The sequence below is a fragment of the Talpa occidentalis genome, unplaced genomic scaffold (assembly GCF_014898055.3).
Source record: "Talpa occidentalis isolate TD23 unplaced genomic scaffold, MPIMG_talOcc4v2.1 talOcc4.15, whole genome shotgun sequence".
In the NCBI taxonomy this organism is placed as follows: domain Eukaryota; kingdom Metazoa; phylum Chordata; class Mammalia; order Eulipotyphla; family Talpidae; genus Talpa; species Talpa occidentalis.
In genome coordinates, this window is record NW_023601543.1 from 10,003,967 (window position 1) to 10,022,007 (window position 18,041).

Here is an 18,041-nt window from a genome sequence, read left to right on the forward strand (position 1 = left end):
TCCCCGGCCACCGGAGGAGGGTCCCGCATGGCGCGCAGACCTCTCCTGCCGCCCGCTGCTCCCCTCAGCAGTGTACTTCGGTCCTTCTGCCTGCTCTGCTCCCCGCTCTGGCTCTGGTGAATTCTCTCACCCTCCCGCGCTTCTGACTGTACCCAGTGCTTGTATAAACAAACAAACAAACAAACAAATAAATAAATAAATAAATAAAAACATGCCTCTATTAAAAAAAAAAAAAAGAAATTTACACTATGAGCTGACAAGAAGAAATCACAATTTGACACACATTTATTGAGAATCTAATATGTGCTAGGTCATGGGCTTGCAAAGATGAATGAAACCTCGCCTCTCTTCTTGATTCTTCAATGTCTAGTCAAGGACAATTAAGTGATCAACAATCTGAGAACCCATAGAATGTGTCAAGGACACATGAGAGCATGGCTAATTTGGCAGAGACATCTTAAAAATTAGAATTCCGAATCAAAAGTAAATTACTTGTAGTTATTAGAAATTGCTACATTTGGAGTTGATTTTTTAATAAATGAATTAATAAAATGCTATTAAAGCAGCCCACTAAAAATACTTTCACTGAAATGTACATAAGTGGAGCTCTTGTTCTTACCACCATAGATGTCATTAGTAACCCTAATAAAAGAACCTCAAAAGCTGCATCAAATCATGAAATAAAAGGGGAAAAGGAGGCAAACCTGTTTGCTTTTTAAGAAATACTCCAGGGCCTCCCTGGTGGCGCAGGGGTTCAAGTCTCAGTGCTATCAAGCTATAGCCAGCCACCGAGGCATGAGTTCCATCTCCACCTGGGAGCTGACCCACATGGTGCAGCAGACCTCTCCTGTCTTGCCAGCTGCTCCCCTCAGCAGTGTATTTCAGTCAATCTGCCAGTTCTGCTCCCCACTCTGTCTCTGGTGAATCCTCTCACCACCACCCCCACCCCCCACACCTCTGACGACTCCCCAGTTCTTGTATGCATAAATAAAATAAAAATAAATCTTAAAAAGAGAAATATTCCAGATCAACACATCCAAAAGGCATTTATGGAGTAACTATCAAATGGCCGGCACTGTGCTGGTTGCATTTTCACACCTGATCTCAATAAATCTTCAAAACGACTAATATAACAGGTTGCAGTTCCTATTTTTTCCAGAGACAACTGTGGCAAAGACCTGTGAAGAGGCCTCCCAGAGCACAGTCAGATAGCAGCCAAGGTTCTAAGAAGCCTCTTCTTACTGAATTTGAACTCTAGGAGAGACGTATGTTATTTAAAGAAACCCTGGGGCTAACTCTTTTTAGGGGAAGAATAACTTATTGTGGCACTGATCACGCCCTAAGTTACTCATTTTGTAAAGTTTGGGTTTTTATATGGCAAATTTCCTTTAAGAAACAGTCACCTATATTTTAGAAGCCTTTCAGGAAGTAAATTGTCCCCTGAAATTGCTCCTTACTACTAAAGCTACATGATTAAATACTCTAACACAACTCCTGGTTGTGGAAAACGGTGCCTCAGCAGCGCACAGATTACACATTCAGGGCCTGGGTTTTAAAATTTCCCCTGGTTTTCCAAAATAATTAGCTACTTATTATGTTATGATTTGTGAAATACTGACCTTTAAAAAAGTATATACAGCAGCCTTATGGGTTAGCTCCAAGATTTTAAAGGGCACCACTTCAATACCTCCACGAATCAGAATTCATGTAACACCAATAAATTCCCTAACCCTTTAAAAATGCTGGTGAACAATAAGTTTTAAGTCCATGACTTATTTTCCTTCCTTTTAGGCAATTAAATAACAGTCGAAAGTTAAAGGGGGGCTATCTTGGATCACACCAGTTCTACTCATGGCACATCACAGGAAAACAGAAAGGCATTTTTGAGACTAGAGCAGAGCAAAACCATCCAGCAGATGGGATCAGAACGGTCAGAGGCCAACTAACATCCAATATTTTCAGTCATTCGGTGCTTTCTTCGCGTACTATGGAGAAAAATGCAAACAAGTGTGTATTTTCCATTCAAAATATTGGCCACAAAGGTAGTATTTGAATTGTAATTGGTGCCCTATATTTGGAGATTTGACCAGTTCTTAACATATACAATCCAACCAGAAAGTCCTCACTTTGTAAGACATTTGAGGTCTCTTTCCTGGTTTTTTAATACACTAACCTTGATCATCACTGATGTCGTTTGGATGAGGCGCTGGGCTCGGTGAGGGGGTCCTTAGGTTCCCTCTGAGAAAAGTTTCAGCAGGGCTCGCCTTTCAGAGGCACATGGCGAGACTGCCAAAGAAATAAAAGCTTTTGATTATATCCAAGAGGGTTTATGAGACAGACAGACAGGGAGACGAAGACGCTTGCCAGGACACAAGCAGGCAGAACAGGTTGCCTTTTGCCAAGGCAGAAGTTGTCCTGGTGGAGCATTCCGCTTTGGGGGAGGGGTTCATTCTTTGGGGAATTGTTATCTATGTTAGATTAATTACTTCTAGGGTGTGACTAGGTTGGTTTGTGAGCACTGCAATACTCTATAAAGGTCCTTAATCTCCATATCCCCTCCGCGCCTCGGGATACTTCTCTAGCCTCCCGATGCCTGCTATAGCAGTTGGGGCCTAAGGAGTTTTCTTTCTGTAGCTAATCTAGCAACTATGTTCATCATTTCTACCCCCACCTCCAGTTTCTGGTCTGGTGACGCCTCCATCCCAAATTTTGTACTCTGAGCCACCATCATCACTATTCTGCCATTTTCCACCCTTCTCATATCGTTTCTACTCAATGCATATGCATTTTGGGGGATGCTGGGAACCCAGGGACATTTATCATGAAACTCATGCAGTTTAAGTTTCAAGATCCATCACGGGGAGGGACAGCAGCAATGTGTTCACATGGTCATATGTTATTGTAAAATTCATAAAAATATCTTCATTATTTTCTTTAAAGACCCCTGCTCCCCCACCCCCCAACCCCCTTAGCCCCCCCCCCCAAAAAAATAAAAGATAAACTTTGTAGGCAGCACAAAACCTGGTTCTGTAACAGGGTGGTCCCCAGGAAAGGGGGAGGTTCCAGGTTCCCTGCCCCACCCAAATGGAGGGTGGAGCTGAGCAGGGAGAGGAGAAGTGCAGAGGAGACTGGGGAAGGAAGGAAGCAGGACGGAGCCAGAAGGAGACCTGGAGGAGGCACATGGAATGGAGAGATATGTAAGAAACTGTGCTTGCCTTTTGGTCGTAGACTGGGTGACACAGATGTGGGTGAGACCCGTGGGGAGGTGACAATGGCAGCTTTTATCTTGATTTTGATTTTGCTCTTTTCCTTCCGGGCTTGTCTGGTTGTTTCTGACCCTTTTCTGTGGGTCCCCACTGGAAGGTGCTTTAGATATGTGGCAGGCTTTGGGGCCTTGCTCTGGGCCGATCCCATATGGATGGGACCCACGAGGGGACGGGTCACTTTGGGTGCTTCATTTAGAAACTAGACTCTTTGCCTTTCCTTTCCTGTATTGTTTCCTAGTTTTATTAAAGTTCCTTCCCATTAAAGTCTCATATGTTTTGTGCTGATGCGGCGGATGGCAGAACCCATTTAGAGTAGGCAGATTTGCAGGGTTTGGGCTGCCCCTCTCCCTGTCCTGTAACAGTTCCCTCCCTGGTCAGGAAACTATGCTAATGAACTTTCATCCAGGTTACACCAAGGTCTCATACTCTGAAGGTCTTTTCCAAGATGAGCTAAACAAAGCCAGAAAATATTACAGGACATCCTTTCCCCCCAACAATTCCCCCCTTTCACTTTTTTTCACCATTTCTATGGTGATGAAGGTCACATGTGTGGATGCAGCCTCAAAATACCTTCTTCATCAGAATTATTAATCTGCAAAAGAAACTTGGAAAAGAATGTATAGAAGATAAAATGGATCTACATTCTCTTCAGTCTTTTAATGCTTCCAATATGTTTTAGATTTTAAAAGTCAATGATGAAATATCACTCTAAATTCCAATCGTCTTAAACTCTTACTATGTTTTCAGAAGAAAACAATCCTTTTTTCTAAGACTGAAAAATGTATCACCTGGATGGCCACATCCTGTACCAGCCCATGTCCTGGGGTCCCTCCTCCAAGAACACTGCTTTGGTGTGTGTTTGTGATGCTGGGATAGGAGCATATAGAGGAAATTCCACAACCACTAAACTTGTGGTTTTCTAAACTTCTGTTTTGAAGCAAGTAACTTCTCTCCAGAAAGGAACTAAAGTAGTTCATGACATGAATTCCAACTTAGATATGCAATTGAAAGGGAGACAAGCATTCTTTCTGCCCTGATTTTATCATCCTTAAATAGGAGGATCAGGAAGGCACCATATATCATTCATTAAAGCAGTTGTTGCTTTTTTTTTTTTTTTTTTTTTTTTTTTACCACAATGCATTTTATTGTTGACGGACATTTGGGTCATATCCATCTTAAGGCTATAATGAAAAATGCTGCTATAAACAATCTTGTATATTTTCCTTACATGCACATGTGTAAATTTTTTTTCTTTTTTTTTAAACTTTTTTTTTTATAGAGGCATGTTTATTTATTTATTTATTTGTTTTGTTTTTTTGTTTTTTTTTTTTTTTATAAATTTTATTGTTATATTCCCCATACAATTGCAGCCCCCCATTCTGACCCCAATCCCTCCCCGCCCGCCCCCGCCCGCCTAAAAGTGTCTCTGGTTCATAGTTTTTTGTTGATTTTGATTTTCACTTTCTTATAGTTATTCATTTTCCTGGTCCCTTATTTAAGTTTTCTAGATTCCTGCTATGAGTGAGACCATCCGGTATTTTTCTTTTTCTTTCTGGCTTATTTCGCTGAGCATGATCCCTTCCAGCGCCATCCATGTTGCTGCAAATTGCATGTGTTTATCTTTTTTGAATGCTGAGTAATATTCCATGGTATATATGTACCACATCTTCTTGATCCAGTCATCTATTTTTGGGCATTTGGGTTGTTTCCAAAGCTTAGCTATTGTAAACAGTGCTGCTATAAACATAGGGGTGCAGGTGTTCTTTGGAATTGATGTTTCTGTGTCCTTTGGGTAAATACCTAGGAGTGGAATTGCTGGATCATATGGAAGCTCTATGTTTAGTAGGTCCAGAAATCTCCACACAGCTCTCCACAGTGGTTGGACCAGTTTGCACTCCCACCAACAGTGCAGAAGAGTTCCTTTTTCTCCACACCCTCGCCAGCATTTGTTGTTGCTAGTTTTTTTAATATGTGCCATTCTCACTGGTGTAAGATGGTATCTCATGGTAGTTTTGATTTGCATTTCCCTGATGGCAAGTGATGTTGAACATTTTTCCATATGCCTGTTGGCCATTTGCATTTCCTCTTCAGAGAAGTTTCTTTTTAGCTCTTCTGCCCATTTTTTGACTGGATTATTTTCTTTGTTGTTGCTGAGTCTCATCAGCTCTTTGCAGATTTTTGTGATCAGTCCTTTATCATTAGTGTTGGGTGCAAAAATGTTCTCCCAGTTGGTGGGGTTTCTCTTTGTTTTTGTTATTGTCTCTTTTGCTGTGCAGAAGCTCTTTAATTTGATGTAGTCCCAGCTGTTTATCTTTGCCTTCACTATCACTGTAAAGCAGTTGTTGCTTTAATAGCACACATACAGACACACAATTATTTTTTCTAGATGCAAACATCAGATCCTTAGTGAAGGAAATTCAATAGTTAGCACAACATATAGAAAGCATACAGTCTCTGTGGAAAGAAAGTTTTGACTGGGCCTCCCCGGTGGCGCAGTGGTTGAGCGCTGGGTTGCGAGGCTGCCCGCAGCCTCTGCAGCACCGGTTCGATCCCCGGCTGCTCCCCGGCCACCAGAGGAGGGTCCCGCATGGCGCGCAGACCTCTCCTGCCGCCCGCTGCTCCCCTCAGCAGTGTACTTCGGTCCTTCTGCCTGCTCTGCTCCCCGCTCTGGCTCTGGTGAATCCTCTCACCCTCCCGCGCTTCTGACCGTACCCGGTGCTTGTATAAACAAAATAAATAAATAAATAAATAAGAACATGCCTCTATAAAAAAAACAAACAAAAAAAAGTTTTGACTGAGGTAAGAACTATCTCTTTATCAGCACATTTTAAATACACACACACACACAGACACACACACACCTCAGCTGTCCATAGCTGTACAGCTCAACCTTTAAATGCCAACTGGCCAGCGTCCTGGAGATTCATACATCCCAGCTGTCCAGTTCAGATCCCAGTCCTAGAAAATTTCTGACTGGGTGGCCCTTGTCTGAGATTTAGCCAAGATTCTTCCAGTTCTTGGCTACAGCCTGTGTCTCATATATTATTTCTTCACAGTTTTAAAATACAAAATAAAGTCACAGGAGAAAAAATGAGTTCACCAAGTTTTAACGGAAATACTCTGAACATGATACATCATCAGCATGTACGATTTCACAGTACTGCCTGTAAAATCTTGGCTTTTAGTACATTTTTCCTACTCGTGAGTTGGTAGGAAAAGATTTTTTAAGAGATGGTGGAAAGGCAGAAAAAAGTCAGGCAACTATATTGCACTAGTCACATTGCAGCGACCCAAGCATATAGATGGAACCAATCAGCCCCCTCTTCCTTCTGGGGTGAGTACTCTGGCTAAGCTTCCCCAGGCAGCTGCTCACAGTGCCTTGATTTCTCTGCCAGAGTTGAGCCAACCAACCCCTCCATGACATTCCTTCGGGCATTTAAACTGCAGACAGTGCGAACATGATGGCTTCGCGGTGGCTTGTTTCTAGCCATGCTCTGCAATGACACTGTGCCTCGGGCCCCAGTCGATAGCTCTCCTTGGATGCTAGACTAGGTCTTAAATGTGTAACTATAGGTATCTGCTATTTGCACCCAGAAAAATAACAATTTTGTATGTGTGAGCGTCACTATAGATGGCTAATCAGAAAAATCCTTCAGGAGAGGAAGAAGCACCTTTTGAGTGTAGGTCTTTCTCGACTGGTGACGAGTCATGTCCTAACAAACCCATCAGAAGCTGAAAATATTGGAGGATGAAAGTGCATTTAATATACCTAACCTTGCAAACACCACAGCTTAGCCTGGCCCACCTTGAACGTGCTGAGAACACTTACCCTTATAGTTTTGCCCTGCAGTTGGGCAAAATCATTCAATCATCTTATACAAAGTCTGTTTTTTAACAAAGTGATGAATGTCTCATGTAATTTACTGAGTGTGTACTGGAAGTGAAGAGCAGTCTGTAGAGGAGCAGGTTGCTGCCCCTGGTGATCGTGAGGCTGACTGGGAGCCGCAATCACTGCCCTGCCCAGCATCCTGACAGTTCTGTGCCGCATATCACTAGCCCAGAAAAAGGTCAAATTCAAAGTGTGGTTTCTACTGAGCGAGTATTAACTTTGCACTAACATAAAGTCACAGGATTGTAAGTTGAACCATCCTAAGTCAGGGATGTTCTGCACTGCCTTCTTACAGAGATTCACATAGGTTTTCAAAAGCTTTAAGGTGAAGAGGCATGTGATTTAGAGCTGAAAAAGAAATTATGGTACATGACATTTCTAGATTCAATTGGGCTATTGGCTTTTCGATAATATTTGTGTTCTTCCAGCAGGTATTTATTGAACATTTGGCATGAGCCAGGAACCAGGCTAAGCACCAAGAAGGCAGTGGTGGAAAAGACAGAGTTCCTGCCTTACGGTACTTAAAGCTTTAGGGGGGAGGCTAGACGTGCTAATCAGCAGGACAGGTAGAAACAGGAAGGAGTGAGGCAGGGTACTATGGGACATAGAAAGGTGCCTAATCCAGTTTCGAGTGGCCAGGGAGGAATAGCTAAACGGATATTCGAAAGAGTATTAAGAGTCACCAGGTAGAGGAGGGAGAAGAGTGGAGAAAAGTGGCTTACACAAATGATGTGAAAAGCCTTGAGCAGAGAGGGGGGATCATGTACCCAGACATGAAGCAGGGAAGTTAGGAGTTTGGACTTTATCCTTAGGGCAGTGGGAAATCATCCAGTGGTTTTCAGCAGGGAAGAAATAAACTAATTTATATTTCTGAAAATGACATTCTGGCCACAGTGTGGAAGATGGATTGGTGGGAGCCAGCATAGAAGTAGTGATTAGGTCGGAGTTATTGCAGTAGTGCAGGTGCGCGATGAAGGTCGCTGAAGCCGTGAAAGTGGCAGTGGGGGTAGACAGAGGTCTCTAGGTTGAAGAGCCTGTAAGGACACAACTGATAACAACAGCCAGCGTTTATTTTGCATCAGGCTCTACAACATGCACTTTACTTTCTCATTTGATCCAAACAACAACCTAATGAGGTGGTCACTGCCAAGGGAAACTGAGCCCAGATGAACTACATAATTTACCCAAGATCCCTCAACTAATAGCAGGTCCCTGCTCTTAACTACACGATTCTCCTGCCTTCTTCAAGTAAAGATATTAGGACTGGAGGCGGCACTTGTGCACCCCGGAAGCTGCCCCTACTAAGGGGTCCCGATGGGCAGCAAAATGGCGTCTGCCAGCTGGGTTGTTCAGGAAGTCAAGCCACATATTCCATTAATGAGATTCCCACAAAGAAGAGACGATGCCAAAGCCAATGGTGCAGGAGCCCTGGGACCAGCAGCGCTACCATCTCACTCTTCTTCAATGTCACAGCATTTTAACGGAAGCAAATCCCAGATTGGCTGATGTGGCAGGGTCTACCTGACGCTAGAAATAATAAAAAACATTAGCTCAGAAATATAGAAGGAAACTTGTGCTCAAGAAGAAATCGAATTTATCCAGCGTGGAGGTCCATCTTCTCATTACGTATACACATTGCCTTTCCTCAGTGACAGCATGTACAGAGAGAAAAATCACCTCTTTCTACCCCCCTCCCCCAAGGGCACTAATCACATCATGGCGACTCCACCCTCAGGAATTCATCTAAATCTAATTACCTCCCAAAGGTCTTGCCTTCAAATACCATCACAATGGGTGTTAGGGCATCAACATATGGATTTGGGGAGACACAAAGACTCACTCCATACCAACTGGTAAAAGTTGGGAAGTCGTATTTGGTAAGAGTTTTCATATGATAATTTCTTATTTTCTCTGATACAGGTAGGATCTATCCTTACTTTATGATGTCCCAATTTGTGATATTCTTTGACTTTCTCTATCAGCTTATAGAAGCCAGATTATAAAAGCAGATGTGCTGAACAGTGGTTGCCTTAGGGTTTGGACCTTGCCAGGTGGCCAAATAGAAGACCCAAGTGTCTGAGAAGTTGAAGATATTGGCAAGAGAGTGACTGAAGTAATTGATCCTTGGAGTGAGCTGAATTAGGAAGGGAAGAATAAAGAGGAAGGGAAACAAGTCTCAACTATTGAGAAAGAAGACCAGATAGAGTGAGTTCTGGAAAAATAGCATACTTGAGTTTACTACTTCAGTTGAGGAGATCTGTCTTATGCCAAGATCCATGGCATGACTGTAGGGTTGTATCACTGAAGTAGGGTGGAAATAAAGATCATTGAGGTTTAAGAGGTCAAAGAACCAAGAAGTCAGAGTTGTGGCTTTAGTGCCCATGTCAATGATGGCAAGATTTAGGGTGGAAAAGAAGCCTCTAAGCTAGATGCCACACGGAGTCTCTGATGAATGCAGGAGGGGTGATTATTATCATCAGCAGAGACTAAAGCAATACCTTTCTCACCTTCTTCCAAAATCAACATAATGAAGAATAGCTACTATTTACTGAGCCCTCACTATGTGCCAGCCACTCTTTTCTAAGTTCTTTATTTTATTTATTTAATTCTCATGAATTAAATTATTTTATTATTTTATTTTTATTATTATTTATTTATTTATTATTATTTATTATTTTTATTATTTTATTTAATTCTCATGAGGACTTTGTGATGTTGGCCCTACTATCATTACTCCCATTTTACAAATAAGAGAAAGAAGCACAGTTTTTCCAATATTATTCAACTAGGAAGTGGCAGAGCCAGGACTTGAACTCAGGCAGCCTGGCTACAGAGCCTGTGCTGATGATCATCATAATAACATTACAGCTACTGTTCATTGAGCACTCTTTATGTTCCAGACATTGTGCTATGTGCACCTTATACCTTGTCTCATTTAGTCATGGCAACAGCCTGTTAGAGAGGTACCATTAATGGCCCCCTTTTACAGATAAGGAAAATGAGGCTCAGAATTAGTAGGCAACTCCACCATACCACTTCCAACAACATGTTTTGTATAGGAAAATTAGCTTTGATTTTTCCACTTTAGTTCTACCTCTTTCCACAGCATACCACCTAATTCAAGTACTTGGATATTTACATCTGCCATGTAGACATTTCTAATTTGTTTTTCAAGTGGTGTTCTTTCAAGTGGCTGATAGAAAATTAATGTTACCTGATTAAGGGGGCAGAAGAGGAGGAAATGGGCTTTAATGGTAGAACAATGACTAACAATAATGTCGTAGTTGTATAGTACTTTAATGTTTTACAAAGGGCTTTAGCATATAATATTTTATTTGATCCTCCCCAAAGAAGATTTCCTGAATATGAAAGTTCTAAGACCTTAGAATACAATACCTAAGGGAAACTCCACCTGGGAGGCTTGCTGTTGTTATTTTATCAAGTACAAACAGCTATTGTGTCTATGAGGGTGAAAAACAGTTCCTTCTGGGGGAAGAGGGATGGTCTAGCCTTGAGTGGACTCTAAATCATTAAAAGTCTTTAAAACATTGTGAGAATGTTGGATTAATATCCATATTCAAAGGCAGATATTTCCAATCTTTTTGGCCAAGGCATACCCTATTTTCAGTCCCACCCACTTTGGTCCTAAAGGTATTATAGGACATATTTTTTAAAACAGTAATTAAAACCTATTTTATTTTCAAAATGATAAGGTCATCTAAGATTACCGGAGCTGACTAATGTGTCACAAAACAGGGGTCAGGACTTGAGTTGGAACCTCAATTCTATTCCTAAAAACATTACCAACTGACAATTATGAATAAAGACAGAGCAAAACAGGACAAAGTTAACTTATTAAAACAACATCTACAGAGTCCCCCTCATGCACAAATAAATCACTGTGCTAAGTACTCAAGTCCTCTGTGTTAGTCAGGGTAGGTTAACTGCTGTAGCTGTAATAAATAATCTCCAAATCCTAGTGACTCAACACAGTAAAAGATTAGTTCTCCTTTGTGCAAAGTCTAATTCACATGTTCACCGTTCTCCCACAAAGTGCTCTTCCAAACTGGGACTCCAAACACCTTGCAACTAATGGTTTCACCATCCTCTAAGGCTTTGAAGTTTTCCACTGGATATGCTGCAACCAATTGGCAAGAGAGAAGAGAGGATGACCAAAGGAATTCATGGGATGTTTCAGGAGCCAGACCTGGAGTGGCAAAAACTTTCACCCATGAACCAGAACTGAGTCACCTACCCCCAAATTTACTGTAAGGGAGACTAGACTGGAAACTGTAATCTTCCCATGTGTCCAATAATAAGAAACTAGATTGGCTGAACACTAAGCCAGTCTCTGACTCAGTTACACAATCCTTTGATTCCCAATCTTCATGCATTCTCAAATCACCTTAATGATTATTGCTGTATGTTTATCAGTGTATTATTTAATTAGTATTTTCTAGAATAATTTCTAGAAGTTGACTCACTTTTTTCTTTTACATTTTAAAAGGATGGGTTTACCAGGAATAGGAAGGGAGAAGATGACACTTGCACAGACATAGGCAAGCAGAAAGAGCTACTAACTTTTTTATACTTAAATATATATATTTACAAAGGAAACTTGGTCACTATAGTGAGTGGAAAAGCAGTGTCTCATCCCATAAATAGAATGTAGACAAAATATAAAAATAACCACAAAACAATATTAAATTTAGCTAAAGATCATTTCCTGCTGGAGGCACTGAGCTGAGGCCTTCTCTCTCTTTGCTAAAAAGGAAGATTGGTGGGCCTCCCCTGGTGGCGCAGGTGGTTGAGCGCAGCGCTATGAAGCTGTCCGCAGTCTCTGCAGCGCTGGTTCGATCCCCGCCGGCTGGCGAGGGTCCCACATGGTGAGGCAGACCTCTCCTGTCTCACCCGCTGCTCCCCTCAGCAATGTATTTCAGTCAATCTGCCTGTTCTGTTCCCTGCTCTGTCTCTGGTGAATCCTCTCACCCTTCCACACCTCTGGCCTGTACCCCATCTACTGTATAAATAAAAATAAAAAATAAATCTTTTTTTTTTAAAAAAGGAAGATTGGCAAGTGTTACACAGATACATAACACATAAATAGGAGCATCTAAATGAAATTTACTTTTCAGGGTCTCACTGCCGGCACAAGGCATTGGGCACAGCACTATGAAGCTATCTTCAGCCTCTGCAGCACGAGTTCGATCACCTGTCCAGGGAGCAACCCACATGGTGCAGCAGACCTCTCCTGTCTTGCCCGCTGCTCCCCTCAGCAGTGTACTTCAGTCAATCTGCCTGTTCTGTTCCCCACTCTGTCTCTGGTGAATCCTCTCACCCTCTGCACCTCTGGCCTGTACCCCAGTTCTTGTATGCATAAATAAATAAATCTTAAAAAAATAAATAAATGAAATTTACTTTTCAGAGAAAGGAAAACTGAAACATTAAATTACTGAAATTAATGGATATCAGTCCTAACATTCTAAATAATTTTCTTTCCTGGGAACTATTTCTATTATTTCCTTTTCCTAATTACTTGGTTGTTAGACCATGGCATTTTTTAAAAAATTAGATTTTCTACAAATTAGAAAACTAAATCCTAGAGAGTTGATATAACTTAATTGTAGCCTTACAGTTACTAACTGGTATGGTGAGATATACAACAAAGACATAACTGATGTTTGATTCATAAACATTATATTGAAGGCAAGGTCTTCTCAAGAAGTTCAGAACTGGTCTTCCCATGATGAGTCATTTTGGCATGTAGACTATTTCCAGCTGAGATTTTTTGAGACCCTGTAGGCTCACAAGAAGCTTTTACTACTCCCTTAACTACATACAAGAAAGAATGTTGGGGATATTACCCAGAATTGGGGTTTTTACCAGAAACAGCCTTTCCCTTGGAAACCTCTCTATCAGGCTGAGAAAACATCTGCTCTTCATCATGTGACTCTTCTTTTCCTTGTCCTGTGAGCCCCCGCCTTGCTCCATGAAGCCCCAGGCCCCCATTCCATTCCTTAGCTCAGGATACAGACCCCCCATTTTCCCTCTTGCTTTTGGATTCTCTATCTATGTAGATTTCCCATATGCATATAATTAAATTTTTTTATTCCTTTAATCTGTCTGATGTTAATTTGATTATTCCTAGAGGAGTAGGGGAAATGCCCTCTCCTCACTGACAACACGAACTGCAAAGGTTATCATGATTCATTTTGATCTCTCTATTTTTGACTCAATTAAAATCTGATGTCACATTTATCTAGTCCTGGCCTCTATGAACACACAGCAGCAAAGAAACTATGGTTTCTATAAATCTAGAAAAGAATTGCCAAAGAATAAAAAGAACTCCTTAGACTAGCCTTGGAATTTCTGAAAAAGTGAAGTAGCTAGGGGGATTACTCTTGGAATGTATTAAAATGGATTGAATCTGTCTACAGTAACCAAGAGTGTCTAGCACTGGCACGTGAATTGATAGTCATGTTGAAAAATGGAATAGAATTCAGAAATAGATGCAAATATATATCAGAATTTCATATTTGATTAAGTTATCCATTGATATCAATGAGGAAAATGTAGATTCTTCAGTGAAAGGCATTTGGACAACTTGGTAGCCATAGAAAAAATAGAATAATTTTATTGCATGTGCTTGTATATACATATATGCTGGTAGATATATCAACATCTCTAAAGAGATATACAAAAAATTGATTGCAGTGATTGCCTCAAGAGAGGGGTGATAAATGGCTGACATCCTGGGTGCATGTATTGTCTATTATTGTTTAATTAAAACCTAATAAACATTACAGATTAATGCCAAAAAATCCTCCTTCGGCAGCATAGAATTTTTACATTCTTCTGTTATTAGTCATGTTTTGAAAGTATTCTGTTATTGTCTGTTTTGTTTACACCAGGGATTACTCCAGGCCTATGATTCCATTCTGAGAGCACAGACTCCCAAGGGAGCCCATCCACAACCCGACTTGACACCCCAAAATACATACACCCATTTGCAGGATCTGGCCATCCTTGGGCTGAATGAAATCAGGATGCCCAAAATTCAAATGTTAATAACAGGAGACTCATGATAGCCACTACCCTGTATTTATCTAAACTCTAAATATTGCCCAGTGATCCAACAAGGATGACAAACATTTTGGAGTGTCAGGAAGGTAGCTGGACATTTTCTGAAACAGTAACATAATTTTTCTATTAAAATGTTGATTTTTCAAACTCTTGGCAAGTCTTCTCAGGATAGATAATCCTTCCTATAACATATAGTTGCTTTAAAGCAGCCTGAAGGGGGCCTCCCTGGTGGCACAAGGGTTAAGACGCAACCCATGAAGCTAACCACAGCCACTGCAGCACAAGTTTGATTCCCGGCCAGCCAGGGAGCAACCCACATGGTGCAGCAGACCTCTCTTGACTCGCCCCGCTGCTCCCCTCTGCAGTGTACTTCGGTCAATCTGCCCGTTCTGTTCCCCACTCTGTCTCTGGTGAATCCTCTCCCCCACACACACCTCTGGGGCCTGTACCCCAGCTCTTGTATGCATAAATAAATAAATCTTAAAAAAAAAAAAGCAGCCTGAAGGAAGTGTGGACAGAAGTGAAGCTAGGAGGTCAGAGATCATCTAAACACACTCAGCACCTTTCTTTAGCTTTGAGCATATACGCATCCAATTTCTCAAAGTATTGTAACTCAAATATTTTTCATCTTTGCACCTTCTATCATTGCACTTACCGCACTGTGTCCAAACCCTATTAAATATCTGTTGTCCCACTGAAATCATGACTTCTAAAGGGCAGGAACACATGATTCATCTTCGACTACCCTAGGGTTTAACATGGTGTCTAGAATATGGTAAATGTTCCATGAATGAATGAATGAACTAGTGAAGGAGTCCTTTTTAAGTAAACTGAGTTGTAATAATGCATCCACAATGTGAATTATCTCTCAAACAAAAGTATACATCCACAGAGGCAGAAAATTAGGTGTGGCATTTGTAAGCTAGAAAGACATTTGCAAGTGGAATTGAAAGTTGGTATTTACATTCTGGATTGCCTGTGTTCTTGAGATCCTGGTTAAGGCTTACTCACCTTTGGTCGAGGGAAAGACAAATCCAAGCAAGCGTTTGCTATAGTCCCAGCTGCTGGAAACATAATGAAGAACCTGGTGATTCTTTACTTCCAAGCCTTCGGGGGATGAGAAAGAGAGATGAAAGCCAACTGGGCAGAGGTAAATGAATGAATACTAACTAAGTCTCTCCACCCCAGTCAGTGGCAAGTTACCAGCTGTGCCTTTAATTTAGCCCTTTGTCTTCCCTAGAAAGGCCAAAGCCATTGTGCTTGAAAAGAAGGCTCCTCTAGCAAGCTGTTCAAAAGCAGAGGAGGAAATTACAGGGGATAGGGGAGATGATGTTTATTAAGGGGAAATAATATTCTCAAAATGAGATGCAGGGAAACCATATCAAAAGGAAAAAATGCATGAGCAAATTCGGTCATTTGACTGCATTTTCCTGCAGATTAAAAGCCCAGCTTAAAAGACAATTGAGATATATTTATTCGACAAATATATTTATTTGACAACCTTATTGATAAGATTTAATAGCAGCCATGGCGATAGCTTGGTGAGAGAAAGCTGAGCAAGTCCTGAAGTGAAGGTCCCCACAGAGGGGAGCCTCAAGAGGAGCCACGATAGGGTGGTAAATATCAATGTTTGGTTATAGTTTTCAGATGTTCCTCTTGGGAGGAAAAAAGAGGGGGAGACAAATTATTACTAGCTTGCTGCTGGTTTTGAAAAAGAAGTGGTTTAACTGGAGGGGCAGTGTACCCGGAAGAGCGGAAGAGCAGAGTGCAGGCCACCCGTCATTACTGGATGCCAATAAAGTAGAGAAAAGCATGGCATCGCGAAGGTGTGCTTTAATCAGACCATCGGCAATCTGGAAGATGGGGGGTTAACACCCTAAAGAAACCGCCTTCGCATTTCATTTCCAGCTGGCTTTCTATAGTGAGTTGAACAAAGGCAGTTGAGCAGTAACCGGGCCTTCACCGCTGCCAGGAGCTTGTGATGGCCAGCCCCAGAGCTCCAGATCGCCCCCCTGGCTGCCTGGACACCTCGGCCGGTATGCTGAGGCTGGTCTTCAAAAAACACTGGCGCCCCGAACTCCTACAGACGTGTCCTTGGGCTGGAAAATTAACTCAGAGCAGACAGGCCACAAACAACATGTGTGAGCAGATTTCCGACTATACCCTGCATAGTGTCTTACCCGATGTCCTCCCTGGCCCTGGCCCTACCAGTAATGCACATAAAGCCCTTCGCACAGCGCTGAAAATGGAGCGTATGTGCAGAAGCTAGCGCTTCCTGTTCATAGTATTAACGATATACAACATGAAGGGGGTGACTCTGACTTCAGCTGCAAAGAAAGAGAAGAGCACCGCGCTGGAAAAAAGAAGCTACGATTGTAGTTTTGGCTCTGCCACTTCTGTGTGACCGTGAGCAAGTCGCTTCCCCTTTTGGGGACTCAGTTTCCCCAGGGATAAGAGGGAGAGGCTAGGCTAAATCACAGATGGGAGCTGGGATCCTCACAGACAACCTAAACGAATTTTAAAAATCTTAATGCCCCCCTCCCAAAAGCCCCGAGGGCTGCTAAGAATCGTGTCAGCATCCTCAGAGCTACGGCACAGCATCACATCACCCTTTCAATAGAGGCAGGGACCGGTGGGAGAAGCAGCAAGTGCACAGTGTTGACAACAGACCCGGGCTGCCGCTCCTTCTGCAAATCAGTTTTGGCAGGAGGGGCAGTCACCGGAGCCATGTGAGTCCCAAACAATGGCAAAGCAACAACACTAATGGGCCCTGCAGAGAGTGGATGTTGCATCTAACGTCAGCCTTCCTAGAAAGGAAAGGATTTTCCTTGAAAATAGACCTGTTCGGAAAGAGCTTTCCTGTGCTCTTTCATAGAAGCTCTAGGGTGTGGGCGTGTCCATTTTCGGTCTTAATGTTGCTCTTGGAGAGCTTACGTGGCCCCGGGCAGCACTGTCCTTGGGCACTCTGCCCCGGGGAGAGGGCCTGAGGGCCTTTTCCTGGCTCTGATGCTGATTTCCAGGATCACCTTGACCGTCTTACTGAAGCTGTGTCAGGGTCCTAACTGGGACACGAATGCGGTAGCAACTTTGCTAGACCCAAAAGGAGGTTGTGAGACAAAAGAGGTAACGTCTGCGAAACTACTTTGAAGAGCACAACCATCACACACATGTATTCTCCTTCCATGTGCCTAGAATGCCTGTGTAGGGGTAAGCCCGTCAGGAAAGGAAGAGGCTTGCCTGAATGTAATGACTCATTAATCTTGAGATAACATTTGGGGTACCTGCAACCCTGATTTCTCTTTATCACAGACTAGCAGATGATCACGATTTCACATCAGCATTCACAGTCATTTAAGAAAAAAGTTGGCCTCCTTGGTGGCGCAAGGGGTTAAGACACAACCTAGGAAGCTATTGGCAGACTCTGCAGCACAAGTTCATTCCCCGGCCGGCCAGGAAGCAAACCACATGGCGCAGCAGACCTCTCCTGACTTGCCAGCAGTGTATTTCAGTCAATCCACCTGTTCTGTTCCCCACTCTGTCTCTGGTGAACCCTCTCACCCCCCGCACCTCTGGCCTGTACCCCAGCTCTTGTACGCATAAATAAAATCTTAAAGAAAAAAGAAAAAAACCGGACTGCTCAAGGATGAAAGCAAGACCATGGCCAGTGTGAGGAAACACAGTCATAGCTCTGTTACAAAGCCACCTAAAAGGAATCATTAAGAGAAACCAACCATCTTTAGCTCATAAATACAGCTGGCACGCAAGCTGATTCTCATCAGGTCGTCAATACATGATTTCAAACA

The 18,041-nt window shown here is 42.3% G+C and overlaps 1 pseudogene; it reads left to right on the forward strand.

Annotated features, from left to right (window-relative positions):
• The first annotated feature begins 8,469 nt into the window (after window positions 1-8,469).
• Window positions 8,470-15,578, forward strand: LOC119246440 (alpha-ketoglutarate dehydrogenase component 4-like; annotated as a pseudogene).
• Window positions 15,579-18,041: the final 2,463 nt, after the last annotated feature.